This window comes from Nomascus leucogenys, chromosome 21 (assembly GCF_006542625.1).
Source record: "Nomascus leucogenys isolate Asia chromosome 21, Asia_NLE_v1, whole genome shotgun sequence".
NCBI classification, from domain to species: Eukaryota; Metazoa; Chordata; class Mammalia; order Primates; family Hylobatidae; genus Nomascus; species Nomascus leucogenys.
Genome location: NC_044401.1, coordinates 24,353,522 through 24,375,855, shown reverse-complemented (window position 1 = coordinate 24,375,855; position 22,334 = coordinate 24,353,522). Strand labels below are relative to the sequence as shown.

Here is a 22,334-nt window from a genome sequence, read left to right as displayed (position 1 = left end):
GCCCTACTGGATTTCAGACTAGCATGGGGCCTGTAACCCCTTTGTTTTGGCCAATTTCTCCCATTTGGAATGGCTGTATTTACCAAATGCCTGTACCCCCATTGTATCTAGAAAGTAACTAACTCACTGTTGATTTTACAGGCTCATAGATGGAAGGGACTTGCCTTGCCTCAGATGAGACTTTGGACTTAAGACTTTTGGGTTAATGCTGGAATGAGCTGAGACTTCGAGGGACCATTGGAAAGGCATGATTGTGTTTTCAAATGTGAAGATGTGAGGTTTGAGAGGGCCCGGGGTTAGAATGATATGGTTTGGCTGTGTCCCCACAAATCTCATCTGGAATTGTAGTTCCCATAATCCCCACATGTCATGGGAGGGACCCAGTGGGAGGTAATTGAATGATGGGATGTTTACCCCCATGCTGTTCTTACGATAGTGAATCCATTCTCATGAGATCTGATGGTTTTATAAGAAGCTTTCTCCCCTTTGCTCAGCACTTCTCCTTACAGCCACCATGTGAAGAAGGATGTGTTTGCTTCTCCTTCTTCCATGATTGTAAGTTTCCTGAGGCTTCCCCAGCCATGCAAAACTTTGAGTCAATTAAACTTATTTTCTTTATAAATTACCCAGTCATGGATGTGTCTTTATTAGCAGTGTGAGAACAAACTAATACAATGATAAATATCAACTTGTTTCTAATTTTCATTTCAAATTTATGTTCAGGGACTTCACTTCATAAGTGAGTTTTTTAATGATATCCAACTTACCAGTTTTTTTCTCTTTTATACTATTGCTTGTTGTGCCCGCAATAAAAATATTTAACTTTTAAAATCATTATGGTGTCCCCAGACATCTAATCTTTATGATATCTAGAAGTTTTATAGGTTTAGATTTTATTTATACAACTATAATCTTTTGAGTTAATTTTTATATATAAAGTGAAGGACAAGGTTTATTTTCATATAAGTATTCTCCCATTGTTCAGCACTATTATTTTTGAAAAGAACAAAGCTATCTTTTCGCATTAATTTACCTTGATACCTTTGTCAAAATTCAATTGACCATGTGGTTATGAGTCTATTTCTGTTCTCTATATTTTGCTCCATTGATCTTTGTCTATATATATATATGTCAATATTCCACTCTTTTGATTTATAGTATGTCTTCAAAATCACTCTTTAAGAAGTGAGCCACTGCATCTGTCCAAAGCTCCAGAGCAGTGGCATGGAAATTTTGCATAATGAGAAAGGCTAACCATAATAATGGGAGCTTAAATATCTCCCCAAGGGAACTGACTTTATTTGAAACAAACTGCGGGGGGGGCCGGGGGGGGAAATTCAAGCCTAATGGCACTGTAGAAATCAAAGAATATTGTGGTAGTAAGCAATAAAGAAGAGGCTACTAGCTCCATGAGAGCAACAAGCTACACTGTAGGCCAGCTATGTTGTAAGAAAGAATCAGAGATTTCTCCTGATGTCAAAACCAACCCCAAAATTTTGTGTTCAGAACTATCCCAGTAAAGTGTCCCATATTTAATTGGATCACACTTCAGAAAATTATGTGCACCAGGACATTGTTGAAAATGATAAGTCAATCAAAACCAATTAATGTAACCTAACAGCAAGAGTGAATACCAACTGAGGCAGACAGCTTAACAGAGAGATCAGAGAAAGGAACAAAGAGAGCACTGCTAAAACCACTGTCATCTCAGTGTGACTTGCTACATACTCAAGGATGCGACCCTGTGAGAAGTAATATCAGAAATTTCACACTGAACAAAAAAAGACTTCAATGAATACTGCAGCCAAGTTACTAGAAAAAAAAAAGCCATGAAGTAGGGGAATCAGTAACTGGAGCTGCTAAAATATATTATCTAAAATGTTCATGTTTTAGCAAATATGTTATGAAATAAGAAAAGACATAGACAAGCATGTGGCTCATATACAGGAAAAACACAGGCAAAAGAAACCGCCTGAGAAGGGAAGAAAGATAAAGTTAGGTGACAAAATTTCAAAGCAGCTAATAAAATTATGTTAAAAAATTAAAGAAAACCATGTTTACAGAATAAAGACATGATGACACTATCTCATTAAATAGAGAATAAACATATGAAGACAGACATTTTAAAAAGGAACCAAATTAAAATTCCACCATTGAAAAGTAAAACAATTTAAATAAAATTTACTAGAAAGGTCAACAATAGATTTGAATTCTAAGAAAAGAATCACCAATGTGCAAATAGATTTGTTACCAGAGACAGCAGGTGTCCCAGTTCCTGTCTTAACTTGGAAGAAAGATTTCAACCAAGAGACAGTACAAAGATAGCTTTATTGAAAGGAAATATAGTGTAAAGAGCTTATTATAAAAATAGGTATGCCTCAAGGGAGGATCAGGCTGATCCTATAGGAAAACTGCCCCAAGGGTGTCTGCACAGGGAGTTTTATCGTGTTGGACTTCTTCAAATTCTTGACTCGTCTCAAGTCTCTGCCTTATTTCTTTGTCTAGTTTTTCCAGTTCCTGTCTTAATTCCCTACCTTTGCCCCCACCTAGGCTTGTGGGACCCTCCTTTACTGTTGGTTAGTGCACATGCAAGGGCCAGTGATCAAGATGAATTCTACCTGATGGTGACCCTGCTCATTATCGCCACCCCAGGAAGGTTGTATAGTGGTTAAATCTATACCTATTGCACCTGCAGATCTCTTTAGAATTTCCTTCTCTGACTTAATCTGTACTTATGGTGCCAGGTTTTTCTTAGGAATGTCCCTTTTGTCCTTCTTATCAGCAAAAGCATGTAGCTGGCAATATTCTGACATCTTAACTGCAGAGTGAATGAGGTGTTTTGGGTCATTTCTTTCTGCATAGGTACTTCCTCTCCTTCCTACCCACATTTGACTAAGTCCCCACCCACTCCAGCATTAGAGATGCTAGTAATATGCAAATTTTGGGTGGTCCCTTGGGTGTGAGCCGTCCCAGACTTTTCCTTTCTCAGGGGCTTCTTTCTCCTGCTCATGTCTGGCTATCTGCCTACTTGAACAGATTGATAGAGATTAAGAACAGGAAAAAAGAAAAGAATGAAGAAAAATGAACACAGCCATACAGATATGTAGAAAACCATTAACTGTGCCATCATACCCCTAATGAAAGCATCAGAGGAGAGAAGAGAGAAAAATGAGCAGAAAAGAGCTGAAAAAAAATTCAAAGAAATAATGACCAATACTTCCTAAATTTTATGAAAATCATTAATGTATATATCCAGGAAACACAATGACCTCCAAGTAGAATCAACACCCAGAACTACAAATAGAGCCACATCCAGAAACACTGTAGTAAAAATGTTGGAAGACAAAGAGAAAAACCTTGAAAGTGGCAAGAGAAAAACAGTTCAATACAAACAAGAGAATCACAATAAGATCAACAGTTGACTTCTTATCACAAATCATGGCAGCCAGAGGCAGGAGGATGACATGAAAATGCTAAAAGAAAAACAGTCAACTAAAATTCTTACATAAAGCAAAAGTTTTTTCCAAAAAATGGAGGTAAAATAAAGACATTTAGATCAATAAAAGCTTAGACTTTATTACTAGAAAACTTTCTTTTCAAGAAATATTAAAGGAAATTCTTCACAAAGTGAGTGACACCAGACAGAATTTGAATCCACACACCAAATAACAAAGAACACCTCTAAAAGTAATTATATAGGTGATATTAATGCATATTTCTTCTCCTTTCTTCGTTCTATTGATTTAAAGTGCAATTATATAAATCATTATGAGCATTTTGGGGCCTATAACACATAGAAATGTGATAAATTTGACAATAATAACACAAAGGAGGCAGGTGCAAGTAAAGCTATAACAAGGTAAGGAAATGATACCAGATTATAATTTGAATACACAGGAACAAATGAAGAGACCCAGAATAAGACTACTAAATTAACAAATTCTATAAATAAATATTTTTTATCCTATTATCCTCAGCAATTTTTTAAAATGGTACAATGTAATAGTTATAGCAATGTATTATGGATTTTTAACATACATAGGTATAATATTTATAAAATAATAGCATATTTATAAAATAATAGCATAAAACATATAAAAGGAAGAAGTATATATGACAATAATGATTCTGTATCTAATTGAATTAAGTTATAAATCTAGTAGATTCTAGTAAGTTAATACATATATTGTAAGCCCTACAGTAACAACTAAGAAAAACTTTAAAACATTTCAAAAAATTATTAAGGAAATACAAATGTTACACCAGAATACATTCAATTCATGCCAAAGAAGGCAGTAAAAGAACAACAGAGGAACAAAAAAAGACATAAGATATACAGAAAACATTAAGTAAAATAAATGTTTGATGTAAAGCCAGCAATATCAATAACATCAAATGTGAAGGAATTAAACAATCCAATTAAATTCAGAGATTGCCAAACTGGATTATAAAAAGAAAGTTCCAACTAATGCTGTCTATAAGAGAGACATTTTAGATTTAAGCTAAAAATAGTTGTAAGTAAAAAGTTGGGAAAGATGTATCATGCAAACAATAATCACAACAAAGCCAAAATGGCTATACTAATATCAGACAAAATAGACTTTAAGTAAAAAAGTGTCCCTAGAAATAAAAAAAAATGACATCTCACAATGTCAAAAGTATCAATCTATCAGGGATCCATAACAATGATAAACATATATGTACCTAATAACAGAGCCCCAAAATATATGAAGCAAGAATCAAAACTGACAGTAATGTAGGAGGATATAGATGATCCAACAATAACTGTTGGAGACTCCAGTTCCCCACTTCAAATAATGAACAGTAAAACTGCATCTGGTCAAGAAGAAAATAGAATATTTGAAAAACTCTATAAACTAACTAGACCTAACAGACATTTAATAACAACCAAAGCTGACTACACATTATTCTCAAGTAAAAAGAACATTTTCCAGGCTAGACAATATTCTAGGCCATAAAATATGCCTCAATAAGTGTAAAAGAATTGAAGACACATAAAATATGCTGTCTAACCACAATGTGGCTAAGTAAAAAAAAAAATCAATAACAGACAAATATTTGGGAAATTTAAAATATCTCAAAATTAAACATAAAAAATCAATAACAGACAAATATTTGGGAAATTTTAAATATCTCAAAATTAAACACACTCCAAAATAACCAATGTGTCCAAGATGAATTCAAAAGGGTCTTTAGAAAATGCACTGAGATGATGGCTGGGCACGGTGGCTCACGCCTGTAATCCCAGCACTTTGGGAGGCCAAAGTGGGCAAATGACCGGAGGTCAGGAGCTTGAGACCAGCCTGTCAAACATGGCAAAACCCCATCTCTACTAAAAATACAAAAACTAGCCGGGCATGGTGGCAGGTGCCTGTAATCCCAGCTACTCAGGAGGCTGAGGCAAGAGAATCACTTGAACCCGGGAGGCGGAGGTTGCAGTGAGCCAAGATCATGCCACTGCACTCCAGCCTGGGTGACAGAGTGAGACTCTGTCTCAAAAGAAAAAAAAGAAAAAAGAAAATGCACTGAGATGAATAAAAATCTATACAACACATCAAAATTTATGAGACATGGATAACACAGTGCTTAGAGAGGAAAATTATAGCTGAAACACTCCTATTAAATAAGAAAAACAAAAAATTTCCCATTAAACACACTGAAAAAATAACAGCAAACTAAATCTGAAACAATAAGGTAGAAGGAAATTATAAAAATTAGAGCAGATATAAATGAAATCGAGAATAGAAAACCGCATATAAAAAGTATAAAAACAAAAGTTCATTATTTTCAAAGATCAACATAATTAACAAATCTTTATCTAGATTGGGCAAGAAAAAAGAAATAATGTTGAAATTTTTAAGGCAGGGATGGACATTGGGATCAAGCTTATAGAAATGCAATACATGATAAGGAAATAATATAAACTACTATATGCCAACAAATTAATTATCATAGATGAAATGAGCAAGTTACTAGAAAGACACAAACTACATAAACTGACACAAAAAGAAATAAACAGTTTGAATAGGCTATAATAAAAGAAGGGTTAAAATAAGTAGCTTAATAGGCTATAACAAAAGAAGAGATAAAATAAATGACTTTAAAACTTCCCAGGAAGAGAAACCCAAGTACAGATGACTTTGCTGGTGAACTCTACCAAACATTTAAAGAAGAATTAATAACATTTTTGAAATGAAATCATCAAGATTTTGGAATAGAAGGTTCTCTGGCATCATTTTCCCCACAAAAACACAACTAGAAATGATTCAAAGACAAGAATACTACTCTGAATTCAGATGAACTCAGGAGAGTAATGGAGAAATCTTCTGGGCTCAGAATCAAGAGAAGCAATGACCCTTAAGAGAAACTGTACTTTCAGGCTGTGTTACTTCCTCCCTCAAGCTGGCATATGCCATTAACAGAATTTCACTAGATAACTATTGTTTCTGAGGGGAGAGGAGAGAATTGGAGGTGGAGGTTTATCTTCCTACTAGTACGAGAATTTTCACAGGAATTACCACAGTAGTTGCATCCCATGGGAACCATTGGAAGCGACAGAAGGGCTGAACTACCTGAAGTATATTGGGACACAGTGACTGCCATGTAAATCTTGGCAGCTGCTCTGCACTTCAATCAGCAGAGACACCATGTGGAAGAGACCACAGGAAAGCTCAAATCCCTGGCCAAATTTTCCACAAAACCCAGGGGTTTGTGTGGAGTGTTCCTTTGGTCTGTAGAAAACTAAATAGTTGGGATTAAGTTCAAGTGCCCACTTAAGTCTTCCTCAGACCAGAAAACAATGGAAGGGCAGTAATTTAGTTTTAACGTGGCATTTATTTTCCAGTGCTCATTATAAGTCTTTCTGATGCTGGGGAAAATAATGGCAGGGTAGTGGTGTAGCTCCAGAGCAGTGTTGAAGTTCCAATATTCACTGTAAGTGATGGGGAAACAATGGCAAGGCAGATGGGGAAACAATGGCAAGACAATTAGCTCTAGTGCAGAGTTTTACCTCCAGAACTCATTGTAAGTGTCCCCCACTTCACCCCCTGAATGAGCTATGACAACAGGCTAGCATTTAAGTTGCAACACTAAGTAATAAAGTTCTAGGATGACCAAAAAATGCCTACAAAACCTGAAAGATGTAGCTGTTTTCTCAAATGTAGTGACATAAATGTAAAAACGCAAGGATTGTGAAAACTGGAAAATATGACACCACCAGTAGAACTTGATAAAACTCCAGCAATAGGCCCAGAAGAGTTGAAGACTCATACAATTTCTGACAGAGTTCAGAGTAATTCTCTTTTAAAAATTCAGAGAAGCACAAGACAATACAAACAAAAATCTAAAAATGTGGAGAACAACCCAGGAACAAAATGACAAATTTGATAAAAAATTGAATTTTTTTAAGGACATAAATTGCATTAATAAACAATGCAATTACCAAACTGAACAAAACTCATTAGAAAACTTTGACAGAAGACATAATCAAACAGAGAAAAGAAATAGCCAGCTTGAAAACAGAACAAATGAAATTAACCAATCAGAGGATCAAAAAGAAAAAAGAATTAAAAAGGATGAAAAAGATCTGTGAGAATTATGTAACACCATCAAGCAAACTAACCTCAGCATAATAGAGATCCCCAAAGGAGACAAGAGAGTAAAAGGCCTAGAGAGCATATTTTTAAAAATGATGTTGGATAATTTCTAAAAACTGGAGAAAGATAACAGCATCCAGATATAGGAAGCTCAGAGATCACCAATCAAATTCAACTCAAAGAGGGATTTCCTAAAGCAGAGCATAATTCAATTAGCAAAAATCAAAGACAAAAAAGAATACTTAAAGCAGAAACAGAAAGAAACATATCACATTCAAAAGAGCCTCAAGACGGCTTTCAGCAGATTTCTCAGCAGAAACACTCCACCTTAGGATGCTATGTTCAAAATGCTGAAGAAAAAACGCTGTCTATCAAAAATATTGTATCTAGCAAAGTTTTGTTTCAAACAGGAGAGACAAAGACTTGTTCAATTTTTTTTTTTTTTAATGAGGGAAAACATTGTGAACCTAGAAAATCTGAGACAGGTCTCAGTTAATTTAGAAAGTTTGTTTTACCAAGGCTGAGGACATACCTGTGACACAGCCTCAGGAAGTCCTGATGACATGTGCCCAAGGTGGTCAGGGCACAACTTGGTTTTGTGTATTTTAGGGAGACATGCCACATTAATCAATATATGTAAGAAGTACATCGCTTGGGTCTGGAATGGCAGGACAACTTAAAGCAAAGGCAGGAAGACTCGAAGTGGGAGGGAGCTTCCAGGTCACAGATTGGTGAGATACAAACAGTTGCATTCTTTTGAGTTTCTGGTTAGTCTTTCCAAGGAGGCAATCAGATATGCATCTATCCCAGTGAGCAGAGGGATACATTTGAATAGAATGGAAGGCAGGTTTGCCTTAAGCAGTTTCCAACTTGAGTTTTTCTCAGTGATTTCGGGCCCCAAGATATTTTCCTTTCACAACATCAACATCAAACCTGTATTATAAAAAATGCCAAAGGTAATTCTTCAACCCCCTCACAAAAAAAGAAGGCTAACACGTAACAACAAGGACAAAATCTAGAGAAATTAAATTTACTGGTAAAAAAAAGAAAATAGACAAATTTAGAATACTTTAATAATGTAAATAGGGTAAGTAAACCACTTACATCTTAAATATGAAGAGTAAAATACAAAACTATTGAAACAAAAATAATTATAAAAATTGAATAAGAAGAGATAGGCAAAATAAAAAGACACAAATGAAAACATCAAAAAGTCAAAGTGGGGAGATGGTGTCAATGTATATAGTTTGTATTTTTACTTTTTTTCTTTACAATTAAAGTTGAGTTATTATCTGTTTAACTTGATAAGACAATGAGATGATAATGTAAACCTCATGATACGCACAAAGCAGAAACCTAAAACAGATACACTAAAAATAAATAGTGCAAAATCAAATCATACCACAAGAGAAAAGTACTTAACCGCAAAGGAAAATAGTAAGACAGAAAGAAAGGATCTGCAAAATAACCAAAAAACATGTAACAAATAGCAGTAGTAAACATCCACCCATTAATAATAATCTTGAATGTAAATATATTAAATTTTCTCAATTAATGACATGGAGTGTCTGAATTGATTTAAAAAGACTTAACTATATGCAGTCAACAAGAAACCCACTTCACCTATAAAGATATGCACAGACTAAAACAGAAGAGATTTAAAAAGATACATCATGCAAATAGAAATTTTAGAAACAACAGGAGTAGCTACACTTATATCAGATAAAATGGACTTTAATAAGGAATGGTAATTAGAACAAAAAGGCCATTATATAATGAAAAAGGAAACAATGGTGTAAGAGGGTATAACAATTGTAAATAAATTAGCATCTAACACTGGAGCATACAAATATATAAAATAAATACTGATAGACCTAAGGAGATAGACTGGCTGCAATATAATAACATTAGGGGACTTCAACACCCCAGTTTCAGCAATGAACAGATCACCTAGGCAGAAAATCAACAAATTTTGGAGTTAAACTGCACTCTAGACCAAAGGAACATAACCGAAATTTATAGAATATTTCATCCAACAGCTCCAGAATACACATTTTTCTCATCAGCACATGGAATATTCTCCAAAACAAGCCATATGTTATGTTACAAAACAAGTCACCAATTTTTTAAGAGACTAAATCATGTCAAGTATCTTTTCTGGCAACAATGGAATAGAACTAGAAATCAATAACAAAATGAACACTGGAAACTCTGCAAATTTATAGAAATTAAGCAACATGTTCCTAAACAGTAAATGGATCAATGAAGAAATTACACAGGGAATTTAAAAATACCTTGAGACAAATGAAAAGGAAATTGCAATATACCAAACCTATGTGATACAGCAAAAACAGTTCTAATAGGGAAATTTATAGCAATAAATGCCTACGTCAAAAAGTAGAAAGACTTCAAATGAACAACCTATCCATACACCTCAAGGAACTAGAAAAACAAGAACAAACTAAGCCTAAATTAGCATAAGGAAAGAAGTAATAAAAATAAGAGCACGACTAGATGAAACTGAGACTTCAATAATAACACAAAATAAAAAACCAAAGAGTTAGTTTTTTGAAAACATAACAAAATGACAATTCATGAGCTCAACATAAAAAAGGAGAGAGAAGAACCAACTAAATAAAATTGAAGACAAGAAAGGAGACATTAAAAATGAAATACAAATGATCATTAGAGACTAATGTGCAGAACTGTACCCCAACAAATTGGAAAACCTAGAAGATAAATTTCTGGACATACAGAAACTAGCAAAATTTAACCATAAAGAAACAGAAAATCTGAACAAATCATAAATGAGTAGTAGGACTGAAATAGGGGTCTGGTGTGGTGGCTTATGCCTGTAATCCTGACACTTGGCAGGCCAAGGCAGGAAGATGACTTGAGGTCAACAGTTCAAGACCAGTATGGGCAACATAGCAAAGCCCTGTCTCTACAAAAAATAAAAAATTAGCTGTGCATGGTGGCACATGCCTGTAATCCCAGCAACTCCAAAGGCTGAGGAAGACTTTGTAATCCCAGGAGTTCAAGTCTGCAGTGAACTATGATTATGCCACTGTACTCCAGCATGGGCAATAGAGCAAGATCTTGTCTAAAAAAATGAAAATAAAAATAATAATGATGATGAAATACTGAAACAGGAATAAAAGGCCTCCAATCAAAGCAAATCCTTGGACCTGATGGCTTTACTGCTGGATGATACTAAAAACTTATAGAAGAGGTATTATCAATTCTACTCAAACTCTTCCAAAAATTGAAGAGGAGTTAATACTTCCAAACTCATTCTACAAGACCAGCATGACTGCGATATCAAAAGCAGACAAGTAAACAACATCAACAACAAAATAAGACTACAGGTCCTAGTAGCCTAATGAACATAGGTGCAAAAAAATTATCAGCAAAATACTAGCAAATTAAATTCACCAATACATTTAAAAAAAATCATTCACCACGAACAAGTGGGATTCATCCCAGGGATGCAATGATAGTTGAATATATGCATACCAATAAACATACATTTCATTTAACAGAACTGATATGGTTTAGCTGTGTCCCCACCTGTATTAGTTCATTTTCATAAAGACATACTGCCGGCTGGGCAATTTACAAAAGAAAGGGGTTTAATTGGACTTACAGTTCCACATGGCTGGGGAAGCCTCACAATCACGGTGGAAGGCAAGGAGGAGAAAGTGTTAGCATCTAACACAGATGGCAGCAGGCAAAGAGAGAGCTTGTGCAGAGGAACTCCTCTTTTTTTTCCCATACATTTACTTTTTATTGAATTTGTTAATGTTACAGAGTTCTTGCACTGCCAAACCATGCCTGAGAATTCAAACAAATGGTAAAATGGACAGCCTCATCCACCTATCATACAGGATATTAAAACTCAATTCATGTACATTTTGATATTTTCACAATCTTTTAAAAAGTTATAACAAGAGTTGAAGTTTAAATCTGCTGCAAGTCTTCAGATTTCGAGTACAGTATTACCTTTACATAAGACCTCCACTTATACATCTCTGTTCATTCTTCAGTAACATAACCGCCAACAAAATTTTGCTGGGAAAAAATGCATACTTTTCATGGAAAATACGCAGATCAACAATGAAGAGACTATTTTTTAAGGTTTTTGGTTCCCAAATAAAGTTTTCAGTTTACCAAGAATCCCATTTCTGATTTAATCATTCAACCTCCCTTTGGCTGGCTCAGCTACTCACCCAAATCATTAGAAGGCAGGCATTGTGCCTGCCACCTCAAATATCAACATTATTGCCCAGACGTGGGTGGCAGGTCCCGTCAGGAGATACTGTAACCCTCCTCGGAGTCCAATTCCTGCACGGACACTTTCATCAAGACTAAACTCCTATCCGAAAATGCTCCCACATCAAAATAGTTTTACTCCCCCACTTGCTTCACTCTTGCCAGTAGCAAGTCTGCAACTCATGCATTTGGCAAAGGGGTTTATTATAGAGAAACCCGGACTCTGCATCAAGTGGTCACATTATCACTTTCAGATATTTCTATTGAACCAAAGATACAAAACTAGGAAACTGCCAGACTATCTCACTAGGTGGACACTCTTCTGTAATCCTGCGTAGCTTCTTCAAGTCCCTTTAAAGGACCAAAAACTACTATTAATAGGTATTTTCAGCTGTAATCATTAAAAACAGAAGTGCTACATCACCCATCTTTCGCCCTGACTCTCTAAGTGAACATAAAGACACACCAAAAGGTTGAAAACAAAGCTAGCTGGGACAATCGCTGTATCTATACAGCAGCCAATACCTTGAAAATTTGGGCAGAAGTATATAAGGAATTCTTAAACATCATGCACAATCCATGACACTTAAATGGGTTTTAGCTGAGGTTTTGTTCATGTTGCTCTGAATTTGTAAGGATAGATCAGTGAACCCCTTAGCCTCACCAGAAAGCATATTCTTCCCACTGCAGTTTACTATACAATTTAGACCTAATTAGATGAGGCATTAGCAGCACCTAATGTAGAGCCTCCAGCATCCACTGCCCTTTACATCAAAGGCTTTTTGGTTCCACCTTCAGGATTGGCATACTCACCAGACATTTCACAATCCTAACGCATACTTCAAGTTACTTTCTTAACCAGGCAACATACTCTGTCAAAGAACTTCTTTCAAGTTAAAGCAAAAAAGGCCTTAATGTAGAACAAAAATCGCTAGCCAGCAGGCAGGGGAAGCCACCCGCCCCGCCGCCCACGCCGCGGAGACCCCGCGGGGCTGAGGCGTCGCCAGAGCCGGCCTCGACGCGGAGCTGGGAGCCCCGCGGGCCGCGCCAGCCGCCTGCTCCACCCATCGGGGTCCAGGAGGCCAAGGCCATGGCCGCGACAGAGGAGCGGAGCCTGCACAACTTCTTTGCCAATTGGGACAAGAAGAAGAAGAAGGAGCAGAGCAACCGGGCGGCGAGTTCCGCGGGCGCAGCAGGCAGCGCGGCGGGAGCACTGGAGCTCCGCATTCTAGAGGGCGGCGGGCGGGCGCAGGGACCTGGCTGGGCGAAGGCGGGACCGAGCGCGGAAGCTGCGGGCCCAGAGGTCGCCACCAAAGCTGTGAAGAAGGACAAAGGTGAATGGAAAGGCTTGGAGTAAAAGGAGGTTGATTAGAGCGGCCTCGGGGTTCAGGCAATGCAAATAAGTGAAAAGGAAGAAGTCCCTATTGAAGAGACAAGATCCAGGTGATAACTAGGAAGAAGATGGAGGTGGTGGTGATACAGAAAAATCTTCAGGTCCCTGGAGTAAAACAGCTCCAGTACAAGCACCTTTGGCTCCAGTAATTGTTACAGAAACCCCAGAACCGGCAATGACTAGTGGTGTGTGTGTGTGTAGGCCTCCTGGGGCCAGGTTAACCATAACGAGGAAAACACCACAAGGACCACCAGAAATCTACAGCAATACACAGTTCCCATCCCTGCAGTCAACTACCAAGCACATAGAAAGCCAGAAGGATAAAGAAATGGAGAAGAGCTTTCAAGTAATAAGACACAAAAATAGAGGTAGGGATGAAGTTTCAAAAAACCAGGCCCTTAAACTTCAGCTAGACAACCAGTATGCTGTGCTTGAAAATCAGAAAAGGAGCCACTCACAATACAATGAAGGAATAGGCTTTGCTAACCCTTCTGAGACAACTAGACTACTGCTAACCACCACAAACAGCCATTCATCATCTGATCTCTGCTGGATCTACATACACCAATGCACATCAGTCGATTTCATGATCAGCCCTATTTCACTGTGGAAGTTAAAGTGTCATGACTGCTTTATGCATATTGGATTTAGGGGAATTTTCATTGTTATATAAATGTGTGAACTAGTTTCAACAGTGTTCCTTCATATTTACTCTGCAAATACAAAACCAAACCATAGCCGGTGATCATTTCAAAATCATTTTATGTGCAGATACTGAGGCTTCGTAAGGGTTGACTACCTCAGATTTGCTGCACTCATTGTGGACTTCATGTGGATCACAACTTCTTGATAAGAAGGTTACAGTTAAGTGTCGACGTGAACCTTGAAACCAGCTCTTCTGGATTCTTATCAAAAATCCTGCATAAAAAGTCAGCCATCTGGGCTCTGATCTGCTGTAAAAGATGAAGACTTAAGTGACCTTAATTAACCTGTCCTGTACCCTACCCTTATGGAATACTATCTGTAGTAGGCTGTGGCTATATTAGACTTCCTGGAACACACCGCTGAAAAGAACTGATGTGTTCAGATCATCTGTGTAGGGCTGTGATTTGTAATTTAAACATCTAGTTGTATTCTGAGGTAACCACAAAATAAATTCAACCATAAACTGGGGTCCACCAAGTGGGGAAAGGGGTGAGAGAGAGAGTAATCTTGTTTTTTTTGTTGTTGTTGTTGTTAACTTTTTATTTGAATAGTGTTTTTTTGTTGTTTTTGGAACTCCTCTTTTTAAATCATCAGATCTCATGAGACTCACTCACCATCATGAGAACAGCATGGGAAAGACTTGCCCCCATATGATTCAATTACCTCCCATTGGGTCCCTCCCACAACATGTGGGAATTTAACATGAGATTTGGGTGGGGACACAGCCAAACCATATCACTACTGAAATCTCATCTTGAATTGTAACTCCCACAATTCCCATGGGTCATGGGGGGAACCTGGTGGGAGGTGATTGAATCATGGGGGTGGGTCTTTCCTGTACTGTTCTCATGGTAGTGAGTAAGTCTTACGAGATCTGATGGTTTTTAAAACAGGAGTTTCCCTGCACAAGTTCTCTTCTTTGATCTCCCACCATGTAAGAGGTGCCTTTCACATTCTGCCATGATTGTGAGGCCTCCCCAGATGTAAGTCCATTAAATCTCTTTATTCTGTAAATTGCCAAGTTGCAGGTATGTCTTTATCAGCAGCATGAAAATGGACTAATACAGTAAATTGGTACCCACTGAATGGGATGCTACTGTAAATACTGAAAAATGTGGCAGTGATTTTGGAACTAGGTAACAGGCAGGGGTTGGAACAGTTTGGAGGCCTCAAAGAAGACAGGAAAATGTGGGAAAGTTTGGAACTTCCTAGAGACTTATTGAATGGCTTTGCCCAAAATGCTGATAGTGATTTGGACAATAAAGTCCAGGCTGAGGTGGTGTCAGATGGAAATGAGAAATTTGTTGGGAACTGGAGCAAAGGTGACTCTTGATATGTTTTAGCAAAGAGACTGGCAGCATTTTGCCCCTGCACTAGACATTTGTGGAACATTGAACTTCAGAGAGATGACTGAAGGTATCTATCTGGCATAAGAAATTTCTAAGCAGCAGTATTCAAGAGGGGACATGGGTGCTGTTAAAGGCATTCAGTTTTATAAGGGAAGCAGAGCATAACAGTTCAGAACACTTGCAGCCTGAGAATGTGATAGAAAAGAAAATCCCATTTTCTGAGGAGAAATTCAAGCCAGCTGCAGAAAATTGCATAACTAACGAGGAACTGAATGCTAATCCCCAAAACAATGGGGAAAATGTCTTCAGGGCATATCAGAGGTCTTCATGGCAGCCCCTCCCATCGCAGGCCTGGATGCCTAGGGGAAAAAAATGGCTAGGCCCAGGTCTCCATGCTCTGTGCAGCCTAGGTACTAGCTGCCTGTTTCCCAGCCACTCCAGCCATGGCTGAAAGGGGCCAACATAGAGCTTGGGCTGTGACTTCAGAGCCTTGGCAGCTTCCACACGATGTTGAGCCTGTGTGTGCACAGACAGCAAGAATTGAGGTTTGGGAACCTCCACCTAGATTTCAGAGGATGTATGGAAACACCTGGATGTCCAGCCAGAAGTTTGCTGCTGGTTGGGGGGGCTCTCATGGAGAACCTCTGCTAGGACAGTGCAGAAGGGAAATGTGAGATTGGAGACCCCAGAGTCCCTACTGGGGCGCCCCCTAGTGGAGCTGTGAGAAGAGAGCCACTGTCCTCCAAACCCAAGAACTGTAGATCCACTGACATCTTGCAGGGCACACCTGGAAAAGTCGCAGACACTCAGTGACAGCCCTTGAAAGCAGCCAGCTGCAAAGCCACAGAGCAGAGTGGCTCGAGACCATGGGAACCCACCTCTTGCATCAACGTGACCTAAATGTGAGACATGGAGTCAAAGGAGATCATTGTGAAGCATTAAGATTAGACTGCCCCACTGGATTTCAGACTTGCATGGGGTCTGTAGCCCGTTTGTTTTGGCGAATTTCTCTCATTTGGAATGGCTGTTATTTACCAAATGCCTGTACCCACATTGTATCTTGGAAGTAAGTAATTTGCTTTTGATTTTACAGGCTCATAGGTGGAAGGGACTTACTTTGTCTGAGATGAGACTTTGGATTGTGGACTTTTGACTTAAGGCTGAAATAAGTTAAGACTTTGGGGGACTGTTGGGAAGGCATGATTGGTTTTGAAATTTGAGAACATGACATTTGGAAGGGGCTGGGGCAAAAAGATTGGTTTGGCTGTGTCACCATCCAAATCTCATTTTTAATTTTAACTCCCACAATTCCCATGTGTCCTGAGAAGAACCTGGTTAGAGGTGATTGAATCATGGGGGCAGGTCTTTCCTGTGCTGTTCTAGTGACAGTGAATAAGTCTCACGAAATCCGATGGTTTAAAAAACAGGGATTTCCCTGCAAAATATCTCTTCTCTTGTCTGCCACCATGTGAGATGCACCTTTCACCTTCCACCATGATTGCAAAGCTTCCCCAGCCACATCGAACTGTAGGTCCATTAAATCTCTTTCTTCTGTAAATTGTCCAGTCTCAGGTGTATCTTTATCAGCAGAATGAAAACGGACTAATACAAGAACCAAGAACAAAAACCATAAGATCGGCTGGATGCAGTGGCTTATGCCTGTAATCCCAGCACTTTGGGAGGCCAAGGTGGGCAGATCATGAGTTCAGGAGTTTGAGACCAGCCTGCCCAACATGGCGATACCCCGCCTCTGCTGAAAATACAAAAAATTAGCTGGGCGTGGTGGCCTGCACCTGTAATCCCAGCTACTCGGGAGGCTGAGGCAAGAGAGTTGCTTGAACCCAGGATGCGGAGGTTGCAGTGAGCTGAGATCACGCCACTGCGCTCTGGCATGGGCAAGACTCTGTCTCAAAAACAAAACAAAACAAAACAACATTATTTTAAGAGCTGCTGAAAAAGCATTTGATAAAAGTCAACATTGCCTTATGAGAAAAACCCTCAGCAAACTGGGCATAGAAGAAACATACTTCAACATCATAAAGACCATATAAGACAAACACATAGCAAGCGTTGTACTGAACAGGGAAAATTCAAAAGCTTTTCCTCTAAGATCTGAAATAAGACAAGGATGCCCCACTTTCACCACTTTTATTCAACATAACACTTAAAGTCCTGGCCAGAGCAATTAAGTAAGAGAAAGAAATAAAAGGCATCCAAATTAGAAAGGAAGAAGTCAGATTAGCCTCAATCACAGATATCATGATCTTTTGCTAAGAAAAACCTAGACTAACAACAAAACTGTTAGAACTGATAAATGAATTCAATATGCTGTAAAATACAAGTTTAACATATAAATGTCAGTAGTATTTCTACACATGAACAGTGAATAATCTGAAAAAGAAGTCAAGATAAAAGTATTTTGTGACAAAGCTGTAGTAACCAAGACGACATGATACTGGTAAAAACAAAACAAACAAAAAAAGATATACCAATGCCAGACATAAATCCACATATTTATAACCAACCCAACTCATTTTGACAAAGGTACAAATAACATACATTGGGAAAAGGACTGTCTCTTCCATAAAGAAAACCTGGATATCTACACAAAGAATAGATATCCCTATCCATTTTATATGGTAGGAGATAGGAGATACCCCTATCTTCCACTATATAATAAAATCAAATCAAAATTGATTAATGATTTAAATATAAGACCCGAAACTATGAAAGTCCTAGAAGAAAACACTGAGGAAATGCTTGACAACATTGGCCTGGGCAAATATATTTTGCATGATACCTCAAAAGCACAGAAAATAAAAGCAAAACTAGAAAAACTGGATTACATCGAGCTAAAACGCTTCTGTAAAGCAAAAGAAATGATCAACAAAGTGAGGAGACGACCTGCAGAATGAACGAAAATATTTCAAAGTATTCATCCAACAAAGAATCAATAACCAGAATACACTAGAAATTCAAACAACTCGGTAGCAAAACAAACAAACAAACAAACAAACAAAATTCACAAATGGGCAAAAGCCTTGAATCGGTATTTCTCAAAAGAAGACAATAGAGTTTTCCATGAAGACATAATATAGTTGAACTCAAAATTCTTGATGATATATATAATTTCACCTTTAGAACTCAATAATGGTAGTTCTTTAGTTCTATTTTAAAGAAAGTGATGAGCTGGAGGAATTTTCTTTGTGATCTTATTTTTTCATTTGCAATAAATGTCCCTTGCTTTCAAAATTTAAAATACTGTATTAGGAGCTTATAATAAAAAAGCAATATATTTCACTCTTTCCTATCCCTTGTCTTTTATCAGACATTTTAAACTGTTTCTCTTCTTGGTTCTTCTATTGTTTATTTCCACATCTCTGAAATGTATGCTTATAATGCTATTTTTTATCATGAACTTATGCTTTTATCTATTTTCTCCTTGATCTGAAAGATGGTGGTATATCTTCTTTCATTTAAACTATGCATTTCTTACCCTCTTCTCCCACTCATGTTTCGTTTTCCATATTTTAAACATAATTAGATTAATATTTTATTTCCTTTAATGCATAATTCTCTGTGATATACTTAAATAATATAATAAGATTATTTGTAATTCCATCAACTAGAAAATATATCTTGATCCTTGACATTTCCTTTCACATTTTATCTCTGCCTTTTCAACCTTACATTCTCCCTTATCTGTAAAGTTATTTTACATTTTCAAGTATGACAAAATTTACTTTCTACTTCAGTCATAATTAAGACTCCTATATTTGTATATAGTGTGTATATATATATATTATATATATATATATATATATATATATATATATGTATTCTTTTTTTTTTTTGAGATGGAGTCTCACTCTGTTGCCCAGGCTGGAGTGCAGTGGTGCAATCTCGGCTCACTGCAACCTCCGTATCCTGGGCTCAAGCGATTCTCCTGCCTCAGCCTCCCAAGCAGCTGGGATTACAGGTGTGGGCCACTGTGCCCAGCTAATTTTTGTATTTTCAGTAGAGATGGGCTTCTGGCATGTTGGCCAGGCTGGTCTCAAACTCCTGACCTCAGTTGATCCGCCCACTTCGGCCTCCCAAAGTGCTGGGATTACAGGCGTGAGCCACCGTGTCTGGCTGTATATAGTACAATTTTAAAAGTGCAAAATAAAAAAAAATTGTATTTTCATGACATAAATGTAACCAATGTTAAATAAATTCTTCTCATGCAATGCAAACTCAATTTTTTCTTTCATCATCATATAGTTTTTTTACATATATACATTTTTTATTTTTATATTACAGTTTAATTGAAATAAAACATGTCATACAATGTATCTACTTATATTATGCAATTCAGTAGTTTTCCATATATACTCAGAGCTCTACAACCATTACCACAATCAATTTTAAAACATTTTTATTAAAATTTTTTTATTGATATAAAATACCTGTACATATTTTGGGAGTACATGTGACATTTTGGTGTCTGTATATAATGCATAATGATCAAACCAGCATAACTGGGATATCCATTGCTTCAAACGTTGATCTTTTCTTAGTGTTGGGAACATTAAAATTATTCTAGCTATTTTGAAATATACAATAAATTACTGTTAACTATAATTTTCCTACTGTACCATTGGAATACTAGAACTTACCCATTTTAACTATATTTTTGTACCCATTTACCAACTTCTTTTCATCCCCGCTCCTCCCTTTCCTTCCCAGCCCCTGGTAATTCTACTGTCTACCTCCATAAGTTCCACATTTCTAGCTTCCACACATTAGTGAGAATATGTGACATTTGTCTTTCTGTACCTGTCTTATTTCATTTAACATAATGATTTCCTGTTCCTTCCACATCGCCGGAAATGACAATATTTCATTCTTTTATGAAGGAATTATATTTTATTTTGTATCTATACCACATTTTAAAATCACTCATTCATTAATGGATACTTAGGTTGATTTTATGTGTTGACTACAGTGAATAGTGCTGCAATAAACATGTAGATATACTAATACTAATTTCTTTTATTTTGGATACACACCCAGGAGTGGGATTGCTGGATCATATTGGTAGTTCTATTTTTAGTTTATTTTTTTCCATAATGGCTTTACTACTTTGCATTCCCACCAATTCATTTGGGATACAAGCATTCCCCTTTCTCTACATCCAGGCCAACATTTGTTATTTTCAGTCTTTTGGATAATAACCAGTTTAACTGTAATGAGATGATATCTCAATGTGTTTTTCATTTGCATTTCCTTGATGATTAGTGATGTTGAACATTTTTTATATGCCTGTTGGCCTTCTTGTTCAGCAACATACATATATTCTCAATAAGGAAGGTCTTAGGAACTGCACAACCCAAGTCCTTTTCTTATGAAAAGTTAAGTTTACTAAGATCTACTTTATATGAATGTTCGCCATAAGATTATTGGTAAATAAAAATTAAGAACTTATACAAATGTTCTTCAAAAGGCAAAGGGTTAATTAAATGAGTTTATATCTGTGTCTTAGAATAATGTGAAATCATTAAAGATGCAATTTCCCAGTATCTCCTGACCTAAATATGTGCCCATGTTATATTAAGAGAAAGAATACAGGCCATAAAATATACATTCTGAATTCTGAAATAAAATACAGGCGAGGCCAGACACGGTGGCTCAGGCCTGTAATCTCAGCACTTAGGGAGACCAAGGCAGGTGAAGTGCTTGAGCCCAGGAATTCAAGACCAGACCAGGCAACATGGTAAATAAAACCCTGTCTCTACAAAAAAGCAAAAAGTAACCATGTGTAGTTGTTTATGCCTGTAGTTCTACTAATCAGGAGATTGACGTGGGAGGAACACCTGAGCTTGAAAAGTCAATGTGCAGAGAGCTGTGATCACATCATTGCACTCCAGCCCTCCAGTTTGGGAGACAGAGTGAGACCTTATCTCTAATAAGAAAATAAATAACGCATATATATATATATACACACACACATATTTATTTACAAGAATATATATATATATATGAAACATTTATACTGAAAAAGCAACCCAGGGAGAGCCCATTGAGTCTCCAAAATAACCAGGTAACAGTGTATTTACTTTTATAGTAAGAAAACATTTTATAATACTTGTATAAACTGTTGATTCCCTTGTTTCATCCTTTGTTGACTATTTGTATACCAACTCCACCCCTCGTACATTCAAATTACCCTATCTCTACTTACTGCTTTGGAAATTAATATGACATAAAAATAAAAATGAGCCTGGTTTTGGTTTTGTGTTTCAAACCTCATGGAGAAAATGTCCTCAGATCCTAGAGATTTATACCCATATATAATAAATATTAGGAGTATAAAATGTTATATCTATTATTTTTCTTACTTTTCCAGAAAAATAGTCTTTTAGAATGTGGCAAAAATAACATGGGGAAAATGATAAGCTTCTAAAAGCAAATAGGGTCCTTAAAAGAGCCCAGATTTGTGGATAGCTCCCAAGGCTTAGTAATAGGGTTAAAGGATGGGAAGTATCAAGTCTTTCAGATGGTTTGAGTTGCAAGGGCAAAGGAAACCTGAATGCAGGTCCACTGCTACCACATGTCAACTTCATGTGAATTAGAAAACTGCTTTCTCTAGGAATATGAAGACAGCTATCTTAGGGTAAACACAATGCCTTTCTACAAAGTGAAAGGAACATCTTCCCATGTGCCAGAAAGGCTTGGCAAGTAGACTGCTCAGGGTGAATTTCAGCATCCATCCACTCTCTTGACTGAGCACTTTTGGAGAATGCAAAAGCTACACAAAGCTATATAGCTATCTCACCTGTAGTCTGACTGAAGACCTAGCCGAATTGAAAGGACCCAGCAGATGCAACATATACATTTTCTTAGACATTCTTAAAGTTCTTCATGTCCCAGAGTGGACTTGGAGTAGCCGAATGAGTTCCATGCAACTAGGATTAATAGGGACATAGCTTAGAGAGTCATCATACCTTTATAAAGAAT

The 22,334-nt window shown here is 37.2% G+C and overlaps 1 pseudogene; it reads left to right on the top strand.

Moving 5' to 3' along the window:
* Positions 1-12,978: 12,978 nt before the first annotated feature.
* Positions 12,979-13,954, top strand: LOC100583366 (annotated as a pseudogene).
* Positions 13,955-22,334: the final 8,380 nt, after the last annotated feature.